The sequence below is a fragment of the Hippocampus zosterae genome, chromosome 20 (genome assembly GCF_025434085.1).
Source record: "Hippocampus zosterae strain Florida chromosome 20, ASM2543408v3, whole genome shotgun sequence".
In the NCBI taxonomy this organism is placed as follows: domain Eukaryota; kingdom Metazoa; phylum Chordata; class Actinopteri; order Syngnathiformes; family Syngnathidae; genus Hippocampus; species Hippocampus zosterae.
Genome location: NC_067470.1, coordinates 5694805 through 5706021, shown reverse-complemented (window position 1 = coordinate 5706021; position 11217 = coordinate 5694805).

The window sequence follows — 11217 nt, the reverse complement described above, 5'->3', positions numbered from 1 at the left end:
CCCCCCATCCTCCCCGAGTCTGTCCCTTTGCTCCCCCCCCCCCCCCCCCGAGGCATGCAGATCATCTGAGTGCTGACCCATGAGTGAGCGGCCAAGCGCTCTTAGATTACCCTCTGACCCACACCTTTACTTTTTGACCTCAACGCATCCCCCAGAGTGACATGACAGAGCCTCGTCCAGATGAGCGACTCTCTGGGAGCCCGTCTGATTAGCAGACACTCGAGGGAAGCACGCCATTTTTCTTGTGTATTCACGAGCCTCTTTCTTCAAGGCCTGACTCAGGCTGTTCGTCCCAGAGCAATTTATCTGTACAATTTCCACTCCTCTTCTGGGACAGCAATCCCGTTTCATTTCATAACCAAGCAAAGCGGCAGTTAAATCACATAGATGATTGATTGATTTTTTTTTTTCCTCAAAAGAAGAAGTGGTGACAGGCTGTTTGGTGTGGTCTTGAGACTACTACGCTGTTTATAAAAATGAGTCATCATGCGTCCATGAAAAATGTTTCGAGGCGTCTTCCAAAAAAGTGATACGGCCTTTTCACCACCAAAATAATGTAAATAAAATTTTAAAAAAAAAAAATATATATATATATATGTAAATAAGATATATATATATATATATATATATATATATATATATATATATATATATATATATATAATAAGATATAAATATAAAAAAAAATGAAAATTAAATAAAAAATAAAATAAAAATTCCACATTCTCTCCAGCAACCGGCCTTGTCAAAACTTTGCTCAGAGTTTTGGAAGAGATGTCGGTCAACAGCGGTGAGCATGGATTCGTTAATGGGTATTTGTACTACAACAACATGCTTGTGCTTTCTTTCTACAAAAACGCCTTCTGTAGAAAAAAAAAAGGCCAAAATGTGTTTTGCTTTTTTCCCCCCAGTTCACTCATTGATTGTGTTGTGCTTTTTAGTGAGAAAAGCAAGCTGTGTTGACGTCTTGTACTCATGTTGCACTATCAGGTCTGTGTAGGAATGCAATCACAAGAACATGCTATCTTCCCCCCATGCTGCTATCTCATGGAATGTAGTTCGAGACTTGGCCGTTTTCCACTTCGACACAAGGGTGTGTCTCCCACAAGCAATGCTGCCCAGGACGAGCAAAGAGTGCAAAAAACACAGTTTACCTGCTAAATTATGAGGTGACACTGACGCCTGCGTGCCAGACTGCCCGTGCTGAATGTGCAAAAACGAGAAAGCGAGCCATTTTTCTCATAGAACAGTATGACTTTGTACAGTAAAGCTTCTGAAAGGAGAGAAGGACAGCGAGCAAGAAGCAAGAAATCTCGCACGCTACGCAGCACGAGCCAGAAGCACTTGGATCAATATTGTCTTAAAGTTGTCTTTGCAGATAGCAGTGACGTGAATGTGGATGGAAAGTGAATTTCTATTCGGCAAAGAGCCGGCGAATAGGCGGCGGAGACAAACTGGGTGCTAAACAAGCCATGTAACAGGCCTCGCTATGTCGGTGGTCTCGCCTCCCTCTGATTTTATGGCCGGCGCTTTCGTTCTTAGACAAGTAAGGTTGGTCTTTAATTTAAGTAAGGGCCCGCTTCCAATCGTGGTGGTGTGTGAAGCACACATCACCTCCCCCAGTTGATGCAGAGCCAGTCGCCAGCGATTGATTCGCTTTGCTGTAGCACAGTTTGCTGGGGGTAAAAGTAGGACAACCACTTCATAAAAAGGTCGTTATAGTATTATTCATTTACATTTTGGTAACGATGGAAGTATAAGATTGTGATCCGTCAGTGGACTGTGTGAAAAGGGACAAAAGGGGTCCAGTTCTCAGTGGGCGTCTCATAGGAAATATCGTGTAGTCTAAAATTGGCTCGGGTCCTAAAAGGCCCATATCATGCCCGTGACTGCTGTTACTGAAGCGGGGCAGTTGGCCGCCAGCTTCGTGGGTTGATTTGTTGGTTGCTGGCTTCAAATCACAGAACACAGCAGATCATGCCGGGCATCTGCAGGCACTGAACATAAACTCCTGTCACACTTTCAACCGAGAATGGAAAAAAAACATTTTTTGGACCTAACAGGCGATCGTGTATGATTCTGTTTACGCGCACGGGCAAGAACGGGGACACCTACGGGAAATGAAATGGGAAAAGAAAATGTAGCAGAGAACTGCCATTAGCAGCTGTAACAGCTTCCACTCCCCCGGGAATACGGTTGAAGAGTTTAGAGAGTGTCTGTCTTTGCTCAAGAAGCTTTGCAAGGTTAGAAGTCACAGATGAGTTCTTCCCAACGGTGTTTGATGGGGTTGAGATCTGCGTTTCTGAGCTGGCAAGTCAAGTTTGGTAATACATGACTCATTACTTTCAAGCGTAAACAAGAGGACAGAGGTTAGGCTTACTGTTTTTCCTCACGCCGCTATGACTCTTAGGACAGATTGTTGAAATGCCGCCCTTTATATTCCACCTGCCCACATTTGCAAGTGTAATGAGATCATCAAAGTATCGATGCAACGTTATTGACACGGCGCAGAACGTCCGGGTCCGGAATCTCCACGTAAGATCCCCGTAATTATCGTATACATTGATTAACACCGTGAGAACCTTTTTAAAAGTTGAAAAAGTGAAGAGTTGAATTTGAGGTTGGAGATTCACAAGTTCAGGACGACTCCATCTGTATTCTCCAGGCTTCGCCTCGATGCTGGGAAACTGGAAGAATGATTGAATGCGGAAACGCCGTGCTTGACCTACCGCGTCGATGGACTCGCTCTGAACTGCGCCACTGCTGATAAGGCGAACAAATTAGTAGCTGGAACAGGGTGCGACATGTCCCGCGCAAACGAAGCCGCTTTCTTTCAGGCTCTATTTAAGTTGTTGATTATGAGCAGAAATAATCAGGTCGCGTTTTTCCGCACAACGGAGGAGACAGATTTAGACCTGGAGCTACCTGCTGGGCTTGTCGCGCTGTTCACACGTGCCGGAGAGGAGCAGTCAGCCAGATGCATGAATTATGAATCGGACGCAGATGACTCCCTTCCCGAGCTGTGGCAAGCGCAGCGCAGTGAGGAAGTCGAAAGAATGAGAGGCAACCGCGGCCCTTGGGAGCTCTCCACTGAACTGAACTTTATCCTCGGCCGCCGCACACCTCCGCCGGTGCGGAACGGACAGGTTTGACCCCCCGCTCGGGATCAACGTGCTGTAAAACGACCTCTTGACTCTCAATTCCTGCGGTCGCCCTCTTCAACTTGCATGCACGAGAGCTCTGCGATAAATTTAACACCGTGTCATCAATCAAGAGATTGAACGTCCGATGGAGCTCGAAAACGCTGGGTGGTTGTGTTTTGATCCGCACGCTTGGCCTCCGCGTGTCTCTCCTCAAATCACTTTCTCGTTCCATTTAACGCTCTCCTCTTTTGGCGGAGTTTCTTGCAAACTTCAGCATCGTAGCGTGCCAAGGGCGTCGGAGCAATGCTGCTCGCAGCTGGACACACAGGTAGGGCACTTTTTTGAAAGTGCAGCAAGCGTTACGTAAGCTTATCACAAGCTTTTTCCTGCCGTCGGCTCCGGCTCATACCCCACAGATAAAATCCATTAAAATAAAAATCGCAAATGCGGTTTCCGTCTTGTTCCTGATGCTGTGTCGTGTATGGAAAAGTGTGGTCGGAGGGAGGCTAGCCTGGCGCTATAATTAGCCGTTGGAAGGGCCCTGTTTAAAAAATCTCGAGTGGCTGCCGCGAAGCTTCGGCTCGCAGGAATGAAGAGATGTCCTTATCCCGGAGTGGCACGCTGAGAGAGGGAGGGGAACCTGCCGAGGAACCCCCCACCACATGATTGTGTGCGCGTGTGACACACGTGTGTGTGCGTGGATCATCCATCTCTCATGCCTGCTGCTGGCTTCCACCGAGCACATCAAACCGCCGGCGTGCGACGGACGCCATTACGCATGCTGACGTGCGTAAGCGATTTCGGCTCGACTGCACGCATGGCAGAAAAATTCATTTCTTTTGCATACGTGCCGTCTGTCGGGAGCAAGTGACACGAAAAAAAAAAAAGCCCGCAGGTTTCACTCCGGTACTTGTACGGAATTCCGCTTCACTTTTGACTCCACAGACCATTTCCGTGATCCTGTGGTTTTCCTCCATGTGAGCGTTGCTTGTTGTGTTGTTTTTAGCACAACCGCGGCCCCGCTTTCTTTTGGAACTCGGAAAAGCGTGAAGGCAAGTTCGGTTTTGAGGGCTTTACTCATGCTGCAGACTGTCCACGGCTCCAGATGTGTGTTATCTCATCCCGTGTCAGAGGCCCAGCACATCATCATCATCATGCTATGCAGCGGGAGGAGGTTAAACTCAGGAGGGGGAGGGGTTGTGACTGGAAAAGTGTCTTGGACACGTTTCGACTCAGACACAAGCTCACCAAAAGGTGTGTGCACGTAAGAGAGAGTAAAAGACAAAAAAATGTCCCAAATCTCCGTCCGAGCAAATTGTGGCTGCCATGACTGCCTGCAACATTGTGTCAATGTAGCCTACTGTGGATAAGAAGAAGAGAAAATGAATGAATCTTGGACAGACATTTTTTTTTACATTTGTTTCTGAGTTTGAAGTCCCACAAAAGAAAAAAAAAAAACAATAATCGGATCATTTTGGTTAAGCCATGTGTGCTTTGCATTCTGAGTAGAGGATGGAAAACCAACAGCTGACAACAGTCACGTGATAACACGTAATCTTAACTACTCACCATAAATGATTCCTCCACAGTTGCAAGATCTCAGATTCATTGTGCAGATGCGAGGCAGAAATACGTCATGAAGTTTGAAAGCAAAAAAGGCATCGGGCGGAACATTCATTCAGAAAAATAAATGGAGGTTTTCTTTTTAATAGCACTCTAAGCATTCGAACCGCATTTGCAGAAAGGATTGCATAGACATACTTACACTCTATCAACCATTTTACAAGAGAAAGCGCGTCTCTGATGACTTATTCGCTCCTCTCTGCAGTGTAGCATTTACCACTTGAAGCTAAAAAAGAAAAAAAAAACACGTTTTCACTGTCAGACGGTTAATTAAGTTAGCAGGGGTGTAATTGCACATTACTGCAAACGTATAAACTTCTTGCGCATTGCAAATAGTGGGCTGTCCACACACACACACACACACACAAAAAGAGTCTGTGTTTTCCCTCTGGCGTGCTTCCATCCTCCTTCCCTCCGCATGCCTCGCCGTGGCTGTCTGCTGCACTCCACTTGGGTCTCGTGAGAAATCTGGGACAGACTACATTGTTCCAGCCAAGCGTGCGCGTGTGTGTTTTGTGTCCGACTGGAATTGTATGCCTATCGCAAGCCGGTGATTTTTGCAGGAGCACAAATATGACAATGAGACGACATTAGAAGCACACGTACGCATTCGCTCGGCGAAGTATCGCGAGCGTCGCGCTGGGTGTGAGTAGTCAGAGATCCACGGTCCAAATATGCGACCGACTGAGTCAACCGCTCTGCGCCGTCTCATTCCCTGAAACGGTCGCGGATTCTCCCTTGGAAAGGGATCGCGACCTTGCTGTTAACCTCCTGACATTCTCCCTGTTAAAGCATGAAAGACGACAGCCATCGGTCATGCGGCCTTTATCCCGTCACGGCTGGCCTGAGCTCTCCCGACGTGGACGATTCAAATTAGCGACAATGTCTGCATGAAAGCGCTGATACGTTTGACTCATATGCCAAACAGAGAGTTGTTTTTTTTTTTCACCCAGGGCCACTCTGTGTCCTAGCTTCCCATATCACCCATATCTTATTCCGATAAAAGCCATACTTTTGCGTACGGTGTGTGACTTGTGACTTGTGATGGGGTGTGCATCACCAGCCTCACTTGGAAAGATCAAAGGTTAAAACAACGATGCGCTGTTGTTCCTTGGAGCAAACAAACACTAATTATTCATCATCCAAAAGTCTGCCATGAATGAAAGGCTTATAAAGGGGACTACTGCAGTATGTCCTCAAATAGTGGCGTGCTGTAATCCGTAACATACGCCAATTCATTACCCGGTATGTCAGCAACTACGTGCCACTCAAAAAGAAAAAAAAACGTAACACATGGTCGCTCTAATTACAATTGCAGCTGGGGGCCCCGACAACTTGGAGGTGGGAAATTCCCCACCTCAGACCTTGAAAAGTGTTACATTGAAAAAAATAAAGAAATAAATATGTGTGAGATGTCAATGCCTCAGCCACCGGATCAGAAAATTAATTAATTAATTCATTCATTCATCTTCCGAGCCGCTTGATCCTCACTAGGGTCGCGGGGCGTGCTGGAGCCCATCCCAGCCGACTCCGGGCAGTAGGCGGGGGACACCCTGAATCGGTTGCCAGCCAATCGCAGGGCACACAGAGACGAACAACCATCCACGCTCACACTCACACCTAGGGACAATTTAGAGTGTTCAATCAGCCTGCCACGCATGTTTTTGGAATGTGGGAGGAAACCGGAGCACCCGGAGAAAACCCACGCAGGCCCGGGGAGAACATGCAAACTCCACACAGGGAGGCCAGAGCTGGAATCGAACCCGGCACCTCTGCACTGTAAAGCCGACATGCTAACCACTGGACTACCGGGCCGCCCTCAGAAAATTCACTGTAATGAAAATGAGATGTCAAAAATTGAGTATTTCAATCTATCTGGCATTATCAGAGGGAATCCATTCGGTCATCAATTAGATTGAAGACAGAGTATCTTGACATCCTTCCAATTACGCTAACATTTTTTTTCAACGTGGCTTAAAGCTGAATTAGCGACGAGGGGAAGGCTTTGGCAGCCGGACGGCTCACTCTTTTGCAGCCCTCTGCTAAATATCCGAGATTCACTGACACCAGCAATAAAACAAGAAGGGTTGTCGGGATTCAAAGCGCCTCCTCAGCACACTGGAGTCTCTCTTTTCTCAAACGTCATTCAATTTGGGGAGCTTCTGGGTAGACTTTCTCCATGAAAAATAAAGACTGTTCAAACGCTGCTACTGATGATGGGGCGGCCGGCTGAATTGTTTTGGCCTTAAATGGCTCTTAAACTGGAAATCAAGGATATTGAATCGTTCCATACGTGCGCACCATATATTACCCTCTGTCTCACATTATTCTTCTTTAAACACTTCACGTTGTCGTGAAATGTGGCCCCACAAAGCCTCTAAGGTGTTCATTTATGCAGATTTTCCGACCTTGGGTCTTGTGGGTGAATCACAATTGTCTAACTCGGAGCGGGTGAATGCTAGCAGCTGATATCAGGTAGGGGAAACGTCTTTCTTCGGTGTAAAATCGGTCCATTTTGCAGTAATTTGCTGACATGAAAAGCTTAACGGAAGCTGTTTTTATTGTCAACACTCGGCCGAGGAGCAGGGCGGCTTCACGGGAGGCCCTCGGCTCACTGGTTTGCCCCGCGGCTCGAAGCAAAACAATCCCACCCCGGTCGGAGGCTATTTATTTGAAACGGGTTGATGGTATCGAAAGGGAGGTGCGATTTCCCGAAAGCAAGGCGCCGACACAATGCGAGCCGTTGTCTGGAATCCCGATATGAGCGGATCAAAGTGAATCTCAGCGTCAACATCGGGCAGCTGTTCACAGCATCGGTTGAAAGGTGAAGGGGCTTTACATGTTTTTCATGTGTTGCGCCTGGCCTCCGTGCCCTCTTCCCCACAGATCTCTTACGTTACAACAATAACCATGCTCCGTGGCAGAACAAAAAACACTTCAGATCTCCTTGAGCGCAGGCCTCTGGGTGGTGTACTACCAGGGTGGCTTAAACCTCAGACCGTCGAGACCTTTCCACATCTGTGCCGAGTTACGGTAGTCACTTTGCAACGCCAGAGCCCAGCTGTCCGAGGATTTGCTTTGTTGACGTGGAGCTGGTTTGATCGCGGTCATTTTTCATGATCGGAATAGAATTTAGGATCACATTTGTGAAGGTGCTTCACTTCCATGGGAAAAGGAGCTTGTTTTCTCACTCTTGGGGTTTTATTTTTTTTCTTTCATGGTTCGTGCAGTTGCGGTCGGATTGCAGCTTTAATAACAAAAAAAGCTTTCCGCAGGAAGAAACTGAGTCAATAAGATAACCAATGTTGGGATATGATGTTGTACCCTCACGTCTCTTCAGAGTATCTTGAAAAAAAGTCATCGCCACCGTCAATGTGTTTGCCTTTCCAAAGATCTCTCACGTAACGTGTGAGATGTACTAAAGAAGTGCACGTTGCAAAATGCGACCACAGGTTCCTGATGCTGATTCAGTCCTTTTATGTTGAGGCTTGAGCCGCTCCTGTGTTTATGTCACACTCTGGTGCAATTGTTTGGGTTTCACTGCAGCTCCTGTGGCTCTGCTAGAATAGATAGAGGATGCACAGACCACTCGATACTCCTAAAAATAATTCTAATTACAGGTTTGCAAATGGAGTCGGATGGGAAATGCACCGTTTGGGCTTATGCGGCCCGCAGATGTGTGGTTATTATAGGCCCGCCAAGTTTAGCACATTCTTTCTGTCTGAGAAAAAAAAAAACATTTTGCGAAAAAGCAAGCCAAAGTGAAGAAAGTCGATTCCATTTCCTTGGAGAGAATATGGAAATGGTTTCCGAACCACTGACCAATGCCAAGCTTCATCAGCAAGCTGCACTTAGGAGGGGGCTTGCACTTGATCCACAAAGGTTGCTGCAATTAGTGCATTCCTAAGCGCGTGATTTGATGATCTATTCAAAGCAATGACACCGTGCCTCTTTTCACCTGCAACGAGCATTGACGACTAGACTTTTTTTTTCTCATACGAATTGAAATAGTCCTTAAATGCATGATCAACCGTATCCCAAGCAAAACAGAGACCGAATTTGTATCGAATGCGCTTTAGTCTTTCACTAACCTACACTCACACGGCCGTAAAGCCATAATTACATTAAATGTTTGTACATTAAATGATGAATTTTGACGACAACTTTTGTGTCTTGGCATCGTTTAAACCCCGAGAAACAGACTATTGTCCTTTCTCTTTTTTTGCTCACACAATTCAGAGTGAGTCTCTCTTTTGTCGGTATTGAAGCATGAAACAATGTTCTCACCCACGCGTTCAGAGTGAATTAAAAGAATTGAAGGACGCATAGTCCAATTGCAGCGGCCCACACTGGTCATGACGAATCTGCAAACGAAGAAACGTTCAACCCCCAAACCAGATTTGGCAAGTGGAGCGGTGACATCACTGTCTCCGCACCACATCGCACTGCTTTTGAGTGGCTAATGGATGGCTCCTGGAAAATAGACATGTCCAAGCTTTACAGCAATAACAGTGAAGTTCAAACAGAGAGCAGGAGGATAGAAGTGGTGACCTTCCGTGACACTCAGCAGGTGCTGTTGAGTCTACGGCCAAAAACTATAAAAACAAAAGTTACACTGTTCCTCACAGAGCCCATTTGTGCTTTTCAGTCTTCTCGTTCTTTCCCAATTTGCTCATTGTCTTGTCATGACCTGAACTCTATTAAAATGCTTTGTGGCGTGTTCAAATGCCAAATTCTAGAATCCGGATGCTTAATATACTGTACTTGTCAACACTTTGACTGATTTATTGTTAAAAAAAAACAAAACAAAACCAAAAATTCAATGAAATAAACGATTAAATTAGATAATCCAAACATGAATCATGTAAACATGCGGCCATTGTGCAAAGTGAACAGAACATTTTACAGAGTCAACTGACTTCAAAGGGGAAAATTGTGAAATCATTTCAACTTTGCAGGCCTAAGTTGACAGCACCTAGTAGGTTCCAATCCTTTGCTTTCAGGGGAATGCACTCATATGTAACATCTGTGTCAATATTATGGAGGTGGAGGGTCTTGCTCTTTTTAAGAGCTGGATAGGGAGTAAAAGGATAAGCTTGAAAGGCACACAGCCAGAAGTGTAAAAGTAGGGTTTTGGCCAGTCTTCAGGGAGACTACCAAACCAACATAAAATAGACCTACAGTATGTATTAGACGACGACGGGTTATTATGGACTTCATTTTGTCCATCCATTTTCGACAGCGCTCATCTCCATTTGGGTCACTGGTGATCTGAAGCCCAACCCAGCTAACTTTGGGCACGAAATACGGTATGTAGACAAACATTCACCCCTATGGACAATGTAGAGTCTTCATCTTAGCATCAATTTGCATGTTTTGGAAGATGAAGGAAGCTGGAAAACGCCACGCAAGCATGAGGAGAACATATAAAAACTGAGGCGGGTCTGCACTAAGGTTCGAACCTGGGACCTCTCAACAGAGTAAGACAAGCAGATATGCTTACCCCCACACACTCTGCTGAGGGAGGAACTCCTCCTAAACAAATTAAGGATATCGGATGAAAAAAAAACTCAACACACACACGCACACACACTAAATTGCTGGTGAATTGATTTTTAATGTGAAATAAATCATACTGACAAGGACACAGCCACAGCAACAATATGTAAACAGCAGAATGAGTGTAGGAGAGGAACTTGTGAATTCTTAAAAGATGTCACAATTGATTAATTCTGTTATGTAATACATATTGCATGCAGACATACACTCAGCAACCACAATGTTGGGTACACCATTAGATTCTGATGAGATCCATTACAAGAGCTGCATACAAAAAAAATCTACACAGTGGCTAGGATGCTACTTTTTGATTGCTATTAAGAAAACATTTACTCTTGTGGGTGTAGCTTGCGCTGCATCATGTACAGGGGGGTTTTCAATATAGCGGACCCTCCAGCTCTTGTATGTGATTATTGGGTGTGTATTGTCTGGTGAGTACGGTGTTTATTCTAGTTGCGCTGGCATCACATCAATTGGATGTCGGTGTGATCTGCCAAGGGCCTTCAGATTCATTCATTCTGGGCCAATCTGATTTAGACTATATGAGCATTTGTACTATGTCTTTAACCAATCACATTTGAAAAATTTCCAATCAATGCCATCCGCATTTTTTCATCTTCTGACTGGTTGTTTGTAACAAAACTTGTTGTGGCCAACTTCAACATGGAAAACAAAAAATCCAATATGCATACAGTATAATAACATGTAATAATCACTATCTCTGGTGAGTATGACGTTTTTTTATTTGTTTTGTCAAAATGAATATTGATTCCGAGCTGCTCTAGGATGATGTGCAACAATTGTGTGCTGTTGTTGTGCAGTGAATCCCTGCTCGTCGTGGGGTGAAGGAACTGAACAAAGAGCACAAATGCACTTTTTTTCAATTAGACAA